Source organism: Macrotis lagotis, chromosome 1, assembly GCF_037893015.1.
Source record: "Macrotis lagotis isolate mMagLag1 chromosome 1, bilby.v1.9.chrom.fasta, whole genome shotgun sequence".
Taxonomy (NCBI): domain Eukaryota; kingdom Metazoa; phylum Chordata; class Mammalia; order Peramelemorphia; family Peramelidae; genus Macrotis; species Macrotis lagotis.
Genome location: NC_133658.1, coordinates 367,291,997 through 367,304,492, shown reverse-complemented (window position 1 = coordinate 367,304,492; position 12,496 = coordinate 367,291,997). Strand labels below are relative to the sequence as shown.

The 12,496-nt window shown below is 37.6% G+C and overlaps 1 protein-coding gene and 1 long non-coding RNA gene across 3 annotated transcripts in view; one reads left to right on the top strand and one right to left on the bottom strand.

Moving 5' to 3' along the window:
* Positions 1–685: 685 nt before the first annotated feature.
* LOC141505998 (uncharacterized) overlaps positions 686–12,496 on the bottom strand; it is a 285,180-nt gene continuing 273,369 nt past the window's right edge. Inside the window, exon 7 of one of the 2 annotated variants that reach the window (XR_012473742.1) lies at positions 686–1,298. This is a non-coding gene — a long non-coding RNA (uncharacterized LOC141505998). The remainder of the gene's footprint in view (positions 1,299–12,496) is intronic. The other variant, XR_012473747.1, reaches the window with a different exon arrangement.
* The window catches only part of JAKMIP2 (janus kinase and microtubule interacting protein 2), a 207,270-nt gene continuing 206,769 nt past the window's right edge, over positions 11,996–12,496 (top strand). The window contains 1 exon segment of the mRNA XM_074212375.1: positions 11,996–12,289. The gene's annotated coding sequence lies outside the window, so the exon portion shown is untranslated.

Here is a 12,496-nt window from a genome sequence, read left to right as displayed (position 1 = left end):
GAAGACTTTTAAAGAAGACCAGGATTCTAGGAAAGAAAAGAGAAAAATGCATTCTGCATGAGAAATGGTTTGTATGCATGCATGGATGCAGAGGAGGGCTGAACACATAGTTCAGTTTTACCCAGAATGGAGAGTTCACAAAAAGAATCCTATGAAATGCAGCTGGAAAGTTAGAAAGGGCCTTACATTCCAGGGTGAGGAGTTTTGATTTTCTTCTTCAGGAAACAGAGAAGCACTGAAGGTTTTTGAGTGGAAATGTAATATGGCTAGACTCTGTGCTTTAGGATGATTATGTGACTGACATATGTGAGGAGATTGGATTGAGAAGAGAAAGACCAGAAGAAATGGGGAAGGCAATTAGGAAGCTATTTTAATGGGTCACTGGAAAAGGAACTAAGGCAATGGTCTTGTGAATGTGACAGCGAGGCAGATATGAGAGAGGTCAAGGTAATTGAATTTAGTAATTGAATGGGTGTAGGAGGTTGATGGAGAAGGAAGAGTTAAGGATGATTCTGAGATTACATATCTGTGTGACTAGGGAATGGTGGCAGTCCTCTTAACAGAAACAACCCTTTGAAGAGTCTAAGACAAATTTTTTGAGTACCTGACAGTGTAGTTTGTCTAGGCCTGGGAAACTGAACTCATCAAGAGAAACTACCTTCTCTGCTGTTACACCTACCATCATGTTAAATAAATGTGCAGTAATTTATAGTTTTACAGAAGGTTATATTTCGAATTATCTCATTTAATCCTCAAATAAACTCTGTGAAATAGGTTGTAAGGACAAATATTTGGAGTTCCATTTATAAGTGAGTGTATAGGTCCTGGGAAACTAAATGACTTACCCAATGTCTTTCAGATAATAAATAGTGGAATTGGATGCCATGTTTTCTTTTCCCAAGTACAGTATGCTTTATTATGTATACAAGACAGTGCTTCCTTTGATCTTGGCAACCAGATGGTACAAGTGGATAGAGTACTGGTTTTGGGGTCAGGAAGACAGGAATTTGAATCCAATCCCAGATAATTGATGCTCACTAGCTGGGTGACTTTGGGCAAGTACCTTAACCCTGATTGCTTTGTATCCAGGATCATCTCCAGTCATCCTGATTCATTTCTGACCACTAGATCCAGATGGCTCTGGAGGAGAAATTGAGGCTGGTGACTTAGCACAGCACCTCCTCACTCAAATTCAATTCATGTGCTTGTCATGGCATCACCTCTCTGATGTTGTGGTCTTCAAGAACGAAGGGCAAATATCATTATCCTTTCACCTTTTCTATCAAGAAACTTGCCATCTGGAAGAAGAGAGAAAGCAAGAATAAAAACCAACACTATACAAAATATTATGTGATATGTGCTATAAACAGATGCAAAGTATTATGAGAGGATGGGGGATAAAAAAAATCACAAAAAGCTTCATAGAAGAGGTAGCATTTGAATTGAATAGTTAATAATATACTTCAGTAACATTTGCTTTTCCATAGTGCACAAAACTAGTAAAGTGAAGAATAAAAAGCAACAGATGGGAGCAATCATTTTTTTCTGTACCAGGCATTAGGAGAACATAGGTACCAATATCCTTAACAGCATATGATTTTTCTAAGTGTCAATGTTTTGCATGATTTTGTCATTGAAAGATTATTTGATTTACAATACATTTTATGTGAGGGAGGAGTTCTAAAATAAGTTTGGTTTGTTTCTGGATCTTCACTGGAAGTCTTCAAGGAGAGAAAGGATAACCACTTCTCAGTGATGTGGTTGATGGGACACTTGTTTCTGGCTAGATTATATGGTAGCTGAGATCAATTCTATCTATAATTTGTAATCTGTAAGATTCTGTAATTCTATGATTGTGGACTTAAAAATGAAAGTATTCTATAATATTTAAACTAATCTGTTCAAGGCAAAAACTATTCATTATTCATATTCACTACATGATTGTATTCATTTTAGGAAAAATGATTCAGTATAAGCTGTCACAGAAAAACAAAAAGAGATCAGGGCATTCTCCAAAGAGTAACAGGGCATTCTCCAAAAAGTAACCATGAGGAAAGACCCCAGTTTGCCAATGTCAGTAATCCATCTATGAAAATAACTTTTATAGTTAGAAGGATTAATGAATCAAAGAATAAGCCCCTGTTGAGTATGAACATTGTGCTTAAAACTGTGTTAATATCTGTGGGTTAAGAAGAAAGCAACAGAGGAATGTATCTAGAGAGGCAATGTAGTATAATGGAAAGACCTCGAACCTAGGATAAGGAGTTTCAGATTCAAATTCATCTTAAACACTTGCTACCTGGATAGCTTGCTCCCTGTGTTTGTCCTTTGACCTTTGAACTTTCATAGATATAATAATATTCATACTAAGTTGACATGACATTCAGAAGAAAGATAATATGCACAAAGCAACTGATCTTTTTAAAGTAGAATATAAATGTCAGTTATTTTTTCCTTTTATTATAATTATAAACCCTTTTACAAAGCCCTCCCTCTTAATGATAACTGTCATGTTTGATCGTGCTAGAAGGGTTTGAGATCTGGGCTCTGAAACAGAGTGCCTTCCTCTAGGAGGTTCAAGTTTCCTCAGGACAAGGAGCTTCATCACGAGAGCTAGACACTTGGTTTCCACTGTTTGACCATTGCAACAAATGAAACAAAGAAAAGTACAATGTGGCCCTCAGGACTTGTACTTCTGCTTTCATGGTGTCAGAGTGGCAGAAAAGGGGGGCTAGCAGGTAATCACACAGAGGTTGTTTAGTAGTTGTTTTTTCAGATTATCCATAAACATTGGTTTAGCTGTTGTTTCCCTAAATATGAAGTACTTGCCCAATGACCAACATATGAGATACAGATTTGGAAATGAATTGAACTGATCTTGAATATTTTTTATAAAAGAAACCAAGACAAAAGGAAACTTCAGTTAAATAGAAGGATGCTTACCAGCTGTCCCTGGAGAATAAAACAAAGGAGCTGATTTTCAACATGCATCCAGAGACATCAGGAAACATTTCTTTACGGGATGTTCAGTCATTTTATATTGCGGTGCTCATGATAAGCATTTATAAAAATAGCACCATGAAAATGATTGCACCTTATGTACCAACATCTGTTATAGAGGATGAAGAGGTAGAGAAATTCTATGCAGAACTCAGTAAAACCCTTGAAATTAAATCAAAATCTATTTTGCTTCTTGGTAACTAATGCAAAGCTTTCCATTTCCCATAGAAGATGGAATTGTAAAATGTGATTTAGAAATTAGAAACAAGAAAGGATAAAGTCTTATAGGATACATGGAAGCCTCATAACTACATGAATATTTTAGTCAAGAGGAATTGTTAAGTCCTAGAACTGGACAAGAAATTTGATTGTATTTTTTTTGGAGAGGAAACAGACCATTGTTAATGTGGGAGTCATCCCTAAATCAACTATCCATGTACAGTCAGGCAACAAATAATTAGAATAAGATAAAAATTGATACAAATCTAGGAAAAAAGAATACAAATGAGCAAAAGTTAGCATATAATCAAAATAACTCTTACATGACCTAATTAAGATTGGAAGGAATGGAATTTAATTTGGATACTTCTAATGATTAGAGCAAATACCTCAAAGGACTAAGCAGTGTTAATTGACAGTATGATTTTTTTATCATAATGCAAGGAAAATTCAGTTAGCATGATGATTTTTATTTCAATGTAAAACTATAATTATTTTTTGCATCAGTTGAGGTCCTGGACCTCTGGTGTTAAAAGAGTTATTTGATGCCTTTAAAAAACTGGGACAATCTAAAGAGGTTGAAAGTAAACAAGTCTGTGACTTTATCATTCTAGAAAGCACTCACTGATAAATTTTCTCTAACAATGCAAATTGACACCTTTTCTTAAACTGGAAACTATGCAAGATTAAGTGACTTGCAGGTGACACTATCAGTCTGTGTCAGAGATGACACTTGAACCAACGTCTTTAGAGCTCTAGTTCTCTATCCTTTAAGTCTCACAACCTCTTTTGTTAAAGAAGTTTAGACTTTATTGTTGAATTGTCAAAATGAGTATTGAAGAAGAGCCTAGAAAGGGATGCAGTCAGGAAAGGCTTGACCGCTGACAGATAAAGAAGTATGGCAGCTGAGGACAATATCAGTTTAGAATATAAATTCATTTAAGATTTTGTGCAATTTTGTCATGAAATAGCCAGAAGCAGTTGAAGGAAAAGCAAGTTTAAAGAAAGTTTTTTTTAAAGTGGATAGTGGGCACTGGCCCTGGAGACAGAGAACCTGAGTTCAAATCTGGACCCAGACATTTGGCATTAGCTATGAGACCCTGGGCAAGTCATTCAATCCCAATTGCCCCCACGCCCCCAAGAGACCCAACTAAGCAACAATATTTCAAGGGGAAATGTGGTTGACAGCAGGATAAAAATAATCATGAGATATGAGAAAGATTGGCCAAAATTTTGCAAAATGAAATCTCTTCATAATAAGGTGACTAATGTGTCAATAAGGTGACATTCAGACAATGATATAACAAGTCTCCAATGTGCTAGGGAGAGGAAATGGCAGGGAAGAAAAAGATGGAAACAGCAAGTGAACTAGAAAGGTAAATCTAATGGTGATATATGCTGGAGGTGATGCAATTTCTAAGGTATCAAGGTGTTTATTCTCAAAATATCTCAAAGAGTGACCATCAAAGATTATTTCCCTTGAATATGTCAAAATTATGCAAAATTTTTGAAAGCTTTAAGAAACAATCTTGTTCAGCAAACTTCTCTTTGATCTTCAATACAAACAGGGCAAAAAAATTGAGAATCATCTACTCCAAAATTATTCACCATTCTCATTGAGGATTTATAGTGTGAAGTTCAAGTTAAGGATGATCCCTACAATTTCTAGTTCTTTCCCATCACATAGAAAACTGCTAAAAATCCTGTCAGCACATTCAAAATTACAATTACTATTTGTGTATTTCCCTCCATGTTTACTCACTATTTTTTCTCTGCTTCTCTTTTTAACACATCCCTATTATCTTTTCTTTTCCCCCTATGCATAGCTAGGTGGCACAAGATTCAGGAGGATAGGAGTTCAAATCCAGCCTCAGACACTTGCCACTTAACACTAGCTATGTGACCTTGGGCAAGTCACTTAACCTTAGTTGCCTTGCATCCAGGGCCATCTCCAGTTGTCCTGATCCATATCTGGTCACTGGACCCAGATGATTCTGGAGGAGAAAGTGAGGCTGGTGACCTAGCACAGCAGCCCCTCCTTCAAATCCAATTCACATGCTTGTCATAGCATCACCTCCCTGATGTCATGCTCTTCTTCAAAAATGAAGGACAAACATTATTATCTTCTTCCTGCACCCTTTCATCCCCATTCCATTTATCTCTTCAAGAATCCCCTAATTTCCTCCCTCTACAGACCCCATCAGTCTCAATCCTCACTGGGTCTTGAACCCAAGTTCTTTTGTCATTATATATTAAACTATAAGTGTCAACTACTATTGTTGCTGTATTTATATTAATAGAAAAATTCTAAGATAACCTGATGATATGGAAGACTTAATTCTTTAGTACTAGAGGAAGTCCACTATAAAGATTCATTAGTCAATGGAGGCTTCCTGGAAGGGATTTCATCTAATTTTAGTTCCATTACAACATTTATTAAGCACCTATTATGTTCCAAACATTGTGCTAGGTCTAGTTATATAAAGATAGGGGTGGCTAGGGGGCATAGTGGATAAAGGACTGGCCCTGGAGTCAGGAGTACCTGGGTTCAAATCCAGTCTCAGACACTTAATTAATTACCTAGCTGTGTGGCCTTGGGCAAGCCACTTAACCCCATTTGCCTTGCAAAAAACCCCCTAAAATAAAATAGTTATATAAAGATAAAAATAAAATAGTCCTTTACAGATGTTCCATTGGGGGATAATAGCATATATATATATAATTGAATTCAAAGTTGAAACAAACTATCTTCTCTGGTGGAAGATAAAGCTTCATAGGTCTACAATATGAAGGAAAGTTTGTTACCCATAGAACAAGTTACAATGAAATGATGAGGTAAAATAGAATAGGGTCAGAGGAAGTATAGGCTGATATGAGTGGATATGAGTGAGTCAAAAGTAATGACCAGTAGAAGGCAGAGAAACATAGGCAGAATCACAGGAATTCTGGAGAGGAACCACAAAAATAGAAAAGATGATTAACCCTTTATAGAAGCAATGATAATATTGACTTCAATATCTGAGCAAAAGGAAGAGGTATTAGGGACAGTTGGTGAGAGGGTAGGCGACTTAGTCTCTGGTCTGGTGTGATAATCAAAATAGGATGAGTTGGGGCCTGCATATAGAAGGGTGATACATTTTTGAGGTATTTTCTTTCCAAGAGATAAGAATATATATGGGTCTTAAGGTTCATGTAGGACTTTGATTTCAGGGAAAAAGCAAGGAAGCTAACCTTTTTTTTTATTTTTTCAAGGCAATGACATGAAGTGCCTTGCCCAAGTTCACAGGGCTAGGTAATTATCAAGTGGCTGAGACTGGATTTGAACTCAAGTTCTCCTGACTTCAGGGCTGGTGCTCTATTCACTGCATCACCTAGCTGCCCCTAATCTTTCATCAAACATTAAATGGACCTGAGATCTCAGAGAGAATTTCAACTAAAAAGGCTTTTGAGATCTTTTAGTTCAACACCATTTCCTTTTTCAGAGATAGAAAAATGGAGTCCTTAGAGATGGTGTGGTTTGTCCAAGGCAGTGTAGGAAGCAGCAGAGATGTTGTCCACGTTTTTCTTCATATTCCAGGCTCATTCATCTAGGATATGGAATTCATAGAGTTGGGTTGATCTGCCCAAGATTGTGTAGGAGGCAGCAGAGGTGATATTCAAGTCTTTGATTTCATATCCAAGGTTTTTCCTGCTATGCCATGTTTCCAATTCTTTCTCATACTTGCTCAACTTACAAATGATGAAACAAAAGCCAGAGAGGTTATGATTTGCTCCTTGTAAGGTAGGGATTATGACCTAGGCATCTCAAGTACAGGCCTTATATCCTTCTCCCTGCCCCCAGGGACACTTACATCTTACAGTACCATTGCCTTCTCTACTAAAGAAGATCATATCTATCAGAATAAATTCCTTTCAAGAAGAGAATATAATCTGTACTAGTCACTTCACAAATGCTTCTTCATTCATACATTCCAAAATGAAAAAAAAATCCTCAGGAAGAGTCCCCAAAGTATCAAAATGACAAGTAATTTTGACTGCTTGCAGTAGTTTCTCCTTGACTTGAGAGCTCTAGAAGTTGGCTATAATATTCTTTGCAGTTTTCATTTTGGAATCTCTTTCAGGGAGTGATCAGTGAATTCTTTCAATTTCTATTTTACCCTCTGCTTCTAGAATACCAGGGCAGTTTCCCTTGATAATTTCTTGAAAAAATGTCTTGAAATATCTTGAAATAGTATTTTCTTTATTTGGTCATAGCTTTCAGGTGGTCTAATAATTTTTCAATCATATCTTCTGGATCTGTTTTCCAGATCAGTTCTTTTTCCAATGAGATATTTCACATTTTCTTCTAGTTTTTATTTCTTTTGGTTTTGCTTATTGTTTTCTGATTTCTTATAAATCTTCAGCTTCCCTTTACTCCATTCTATATTTTAAGGAATTACTTTCTCCAGTGAGCTTTTGAATATTCTTTTGCAATTGGCCAGTCTGCTAATTAAGGCTTTTTTCTCCTCATTGATTTTTTTTTGGATCTCTTTTTCCATTTAACCCAGTCTTTTTTTTAGGTTTTTTTCAAGGCAAATGGGGTTGAGTGTATTGCCCAAGGCCACATAGCTAGGTAATTATTTAGTGTCTGAGACAAGATTTGAACCCAGGTACTCCTGACTCCAGGGCCGGTGCTTTATCCACCACACCACCTAGCTGCCCCATGACCCAGTCTTTTAAGGTGTTATTTCTCCACCAAACTGTTGACTCAGTTTTCATGATTTTCCCACATCCCTCTCATTTCTCTTCCCAATTTTTCCTCTATCTCTCATAGTCTTAATTGTCAAAATCCTTTTTGAGCTCTTGCACAGCCTAAGCCCAAGTCATATTTTTCCTTGAGGCTTTGGATATAGGAGCTTTGACTTTGTTATATTTTTCTGTGTATTTTAATCTTCCAAATGACCATAGCAGCTGCCTATAGTTGGATTTTATTTTCTTCTGTTGTTTGCTCATTTCCCAAGCCTATGATTTGATTTTAACCCTTTGTTAAGGTGGGACTCTGCTTCCAAGGTGGAGGGCACGCAGTCCCAAGCTTTTGAAGCTATTTTCAGAGATACTTCTAGGGACCTGCAAGGTTTCAATTCTTTCAATTTATGAGAGATTATGACTATTCTCTTTGTCTGTACTCTGGTCTGTGAGAGAACACAAGCAGCACTCCTTTTGTTTGAAGATGTTTGAAGATGACCAAGGTGGGTGGGGAGAACCCACCAACTCTTCAGACATAACATTACAATTCTAGACAACTCTAATTGGTAGAAATTTTAAGTTTCTGAAATTAAGCTATAAATGTGCTGGAGCCAGCTTCTGGGTGGGGGTGGGGGGACATTTGTTAAATTGTCAGTGTGAGCATTTACACCTTGGAAATTTGTATTTCCTTCTCCAGTTCATTTTACAGATGAGAAAACTGAATCAAATAGAGTTGATTTATAATTATATATATATAAATCATTATATATTCATAATAATTATAATTATTAGTTTTCTAGAAATAAGAAAGTGATGGAGAGAATGATAATAAATCAGACAAAACTTAAAAATGTGTTGTGAATACATTTATTTTTGAGAACTGCTTGTTAAATATTCTACCAATATAACATACTCCTAAATCTAAATTTGCCTCTTGCAACTTCCTCTTTTTTATTTTGTTTTTGCAAGGTAATGGGGTTAAGTAGATTGCCCAAGGCTACACAGCTAGGTTAATTATTAAGTGTCTGAGGTCGGATTTGAACTCAGGTACTCCTGACTCCAGGGCAGGTGCTCTATCCACTAAGCAACCTAGCCACCCCCTTGCAACTTCCTCTTACTACTAGTTCTCCTCCCTGGAGTCAAACAGAATGAATTGACTCCTCCTACTGCATGAAAAGTCTTCAAAAATCATATTTGAAAAGAGCTATCATGGGAAGTACATGGCACAGTAGATAGAGTTCTTGGCCAGGAATCAGGAAGTCTCATCTTCCTGAGTTCAGGTCCAATTTCAGATACTTCCTAAATTTTGTGACCCTGGACAAATCACTCAACTGTATTTGATTCAATTTCCTCATCTGTAAATTGAACTGGAGAAAGAAATGGTCAGCCATTCTAGCATCTTTGCCAAGAAAACCCCAAATGGTCACAAAAAGTCAGATGACTGAAAAATTGATAAAAAAAAATAATGAGTCTTCCCAAAGGAATGTTTTTCAAGTATCAAGTCTAGGCAACCCTGGTCAAATTTTGTGTTGACTGTCCATATTTTGTATATACTTATATGTGGATTTGTTGCTTTCCAAGATTATAGGAATGCTTCTTGACTGAAAGTTTATTTTTTTTATTCCCAGCACTTAAAGCATAGTAGTACACAATGGCACATTAGTAAGTACATAATAAATGCTTGTTGATTGACCATACACTCTCATATCATAATGGATTTGAGATCTCATCAGTGGGCATTCTTGCTCCACTAGTGAAGATTTCCTTCTATTCATTTCCTTACACACTGTGGTTTTTATGTTTTCTATCTATAAATGATCTTTAGAGGCTCCATCAATCCATACACTAGATGTCTTCTCATTCTTTTAATATTTTATGATATCATTGTAACCATCATCTTTTACCTCACTCTAACTTCATATCCAAGTATAAAGCTATACCTAGCCATATATGTGCTTAATGTCTTTCCTAACATAAGTTTCAGTTTTCTTATATTCAATAGTCATCTTTTTATTGACCTTTAGTGCCCTTTGTGTTTCTAAAAGAAATTAGATTCTTTTAAAACTATGGTATTCCAAGATTTGCTTGCATTTATGCTGACTAGGAAGATATTAGATTTAAAAAAGATGAACTTTTGTAGCGGCCTAGAGCTTGGGACTGATGAAAGCAACTTGTAAATTATGCAGTATGGTTCAACTCCATCTTTTATTCCTACCACATTCTAGGCCCAGATCCTCTCTATATACAGAACCTGTCCAAAACATTTATATACTCATTCAATGAACAATCTATAAATATGTGCTTTGGGGAGCCAGAAATTGTATAAACTTTAAAAGTAGAATATAAGTTCCCTAAGGATGGGGAATTTTATTTTTGTTTTTATATGGTATTGTGAGGTAGCTAGATAACACAATGGATAGAATGCCAGAGCTGGAGTCAGGAAGATTCATCTTTGGGTTCAACTTCGACCTCATTCAAATTTGACTTTACTAACTGTGTGACCCTCAAAAGTCACTTGATCCTGTTTGCCTCAGTTCCTCTTCTATAAAATGAACTAGAAAAAGAAATGGTAAACCAATCAATATCTTTGCCACTAAAACCCCAAATGGGGTCATGAAGAGTCAAGCACAACTGAAACAACTCATCAGAATTATATGTAGCAATTAGTATGCTGCTTTGCTCATAGTAGATCCTTTATAAGTATTTATATAATTGTATAGAATTAAAAATCTATGTAGAAATACCATCCATTTTCAGGCATTCCCCAGATACCATAGAGTTAGAACTTTAAAGCTAGAAGAGACCTGCAACAATCTAGTTCAATCCTTTTATCCTTATAGATGAGGAAAATGAGACACAGAGTCAAGTGAATGGCCAAAATCTGTGGCATATCCAAGACCGCAACTATCCCATGTCATAGAGCATTAGAGTTAGAAGTAATCTTATATATCATCTCCTCAGAGGACTGAAACCTAATTATTTTTATGAGGCTGAAGAAACTGAGGCAGAGAGAATGAGGTACTGTCTCAGTTAAAACTGCCAAGGAATTATTGAAAGAGTTGAGACTACAATCCATGTCAGCAAGACTCCTTTGTCCATTTCTCTTTATTCCTTGTCACACTGCATCTTAAACTCCAAATGGAAAATGCAGACTCTTTTCTTGTTTTTTTTTTAAATCAAACTGTTAATATTTAAAAAAAATTTAAGGGATAAGGATGAGGGAAAGGTAAATTCTAGATGACAGAACACCCTTTACCAGTGCAGGTAGTCACCCAGATACTTAGAGTCCTGAGAGTTACTTGGTGACTTATCCAAGGTCACAAGCCAGTATTTTTGAAAGTGGTTTTAGTTAATTTATTAAAAATCAACAGTTTTAGTGCTTTGTTTCTCATTCTTTTCTGTGAAGAATTTATGTAGATATAGATACTACAAGTTGATAATCACACCAAGATCCCATGATTCTGCCATGCTTACCTGCAGAATAATCCTGTGTGGTAGGCTGTGTACATAATATTAATCTAATGAAAATAGGAGCCTAGAGTTAAACCTCCAAGCCTTGTTCTGTTACTGTGGAACCCTGGATAAGTTATTTCCCTACTCTGAGTCTCATTTATAAAATAAGCATAGCAGTATCTGCGCTGCCCGCTTCACTCAAGTAAGAATTAGATAAAGAGTTCCAGAAAGGTCGAGAATATAATCCCCGTTTTCCTGATGAGGAAACTGAGGCCCAGAGGAGAAAATTAATTTGATGTAGGTCACACTGCTGGTAAATGGCAGAACGGGAATTCCAAACCAATTCCTCTGCCTCTTCACTGCCCCTTCAGTGGCTAGATCAGATGTCCTGGGGGCCTCCCAGAGGGCTGCATGGATTGATCTCCAGTTCAATTTGCCCCAGCCTCTCTCCTTGGCTCATCTTCCCTGCTCCCTTCTTGTGGCAGTTGTCATGACAACCAGCTGCTGCCGCTGCTGCCTCTTCCTTTCCGCAGCAGGGGTGGAGCTGGCAGGAGGGGAGGGGGAGGGATGGAGAGGAGGAGTCCGGAAGAGGCAGGCGCGGTGCCCGCTGCAAGTTCCAGGCGCTCTCTCTCTGAGCTCATCCCATCCTCCTCCAAGAGGGAGGAGGCCAGGGCCAGATTGCTGCCACTGCTGCTATTACTCCGGCTGGGAGGGTGGTTCCACTTCTCAGCATCACCGCCTGGGGAAAGCGGGGTGGGGAGGGGAGGACCTCCTTCGAGCATCCGCTGCTGATGTTGGGCTCTGCAGCATCCTCCTCCTCCTCAGTCCCAGGGAACATGGATTCGACTGGTACCTATCCCCCCTTGAAGCAGCTTCTTCTGGTCTGCGCGGGGTAAGTAAGTGGAGGCTTCTGGAGCTGGCATATATTTTTGCTTGGTTGGCTTTCCCATCAATAGTGTAATTCAAGGCATGTCAATCCTTTCTGTAGCCTAGGCTGGAACAATACAATGAATGCTCTCCCCGAGACTGGCAAGAGGGTGAGCCAGGGAGACAGAGGTGGGGGGGGTGCGGTGGAGAGAGAGAGAGAGAGAGAGAGAGA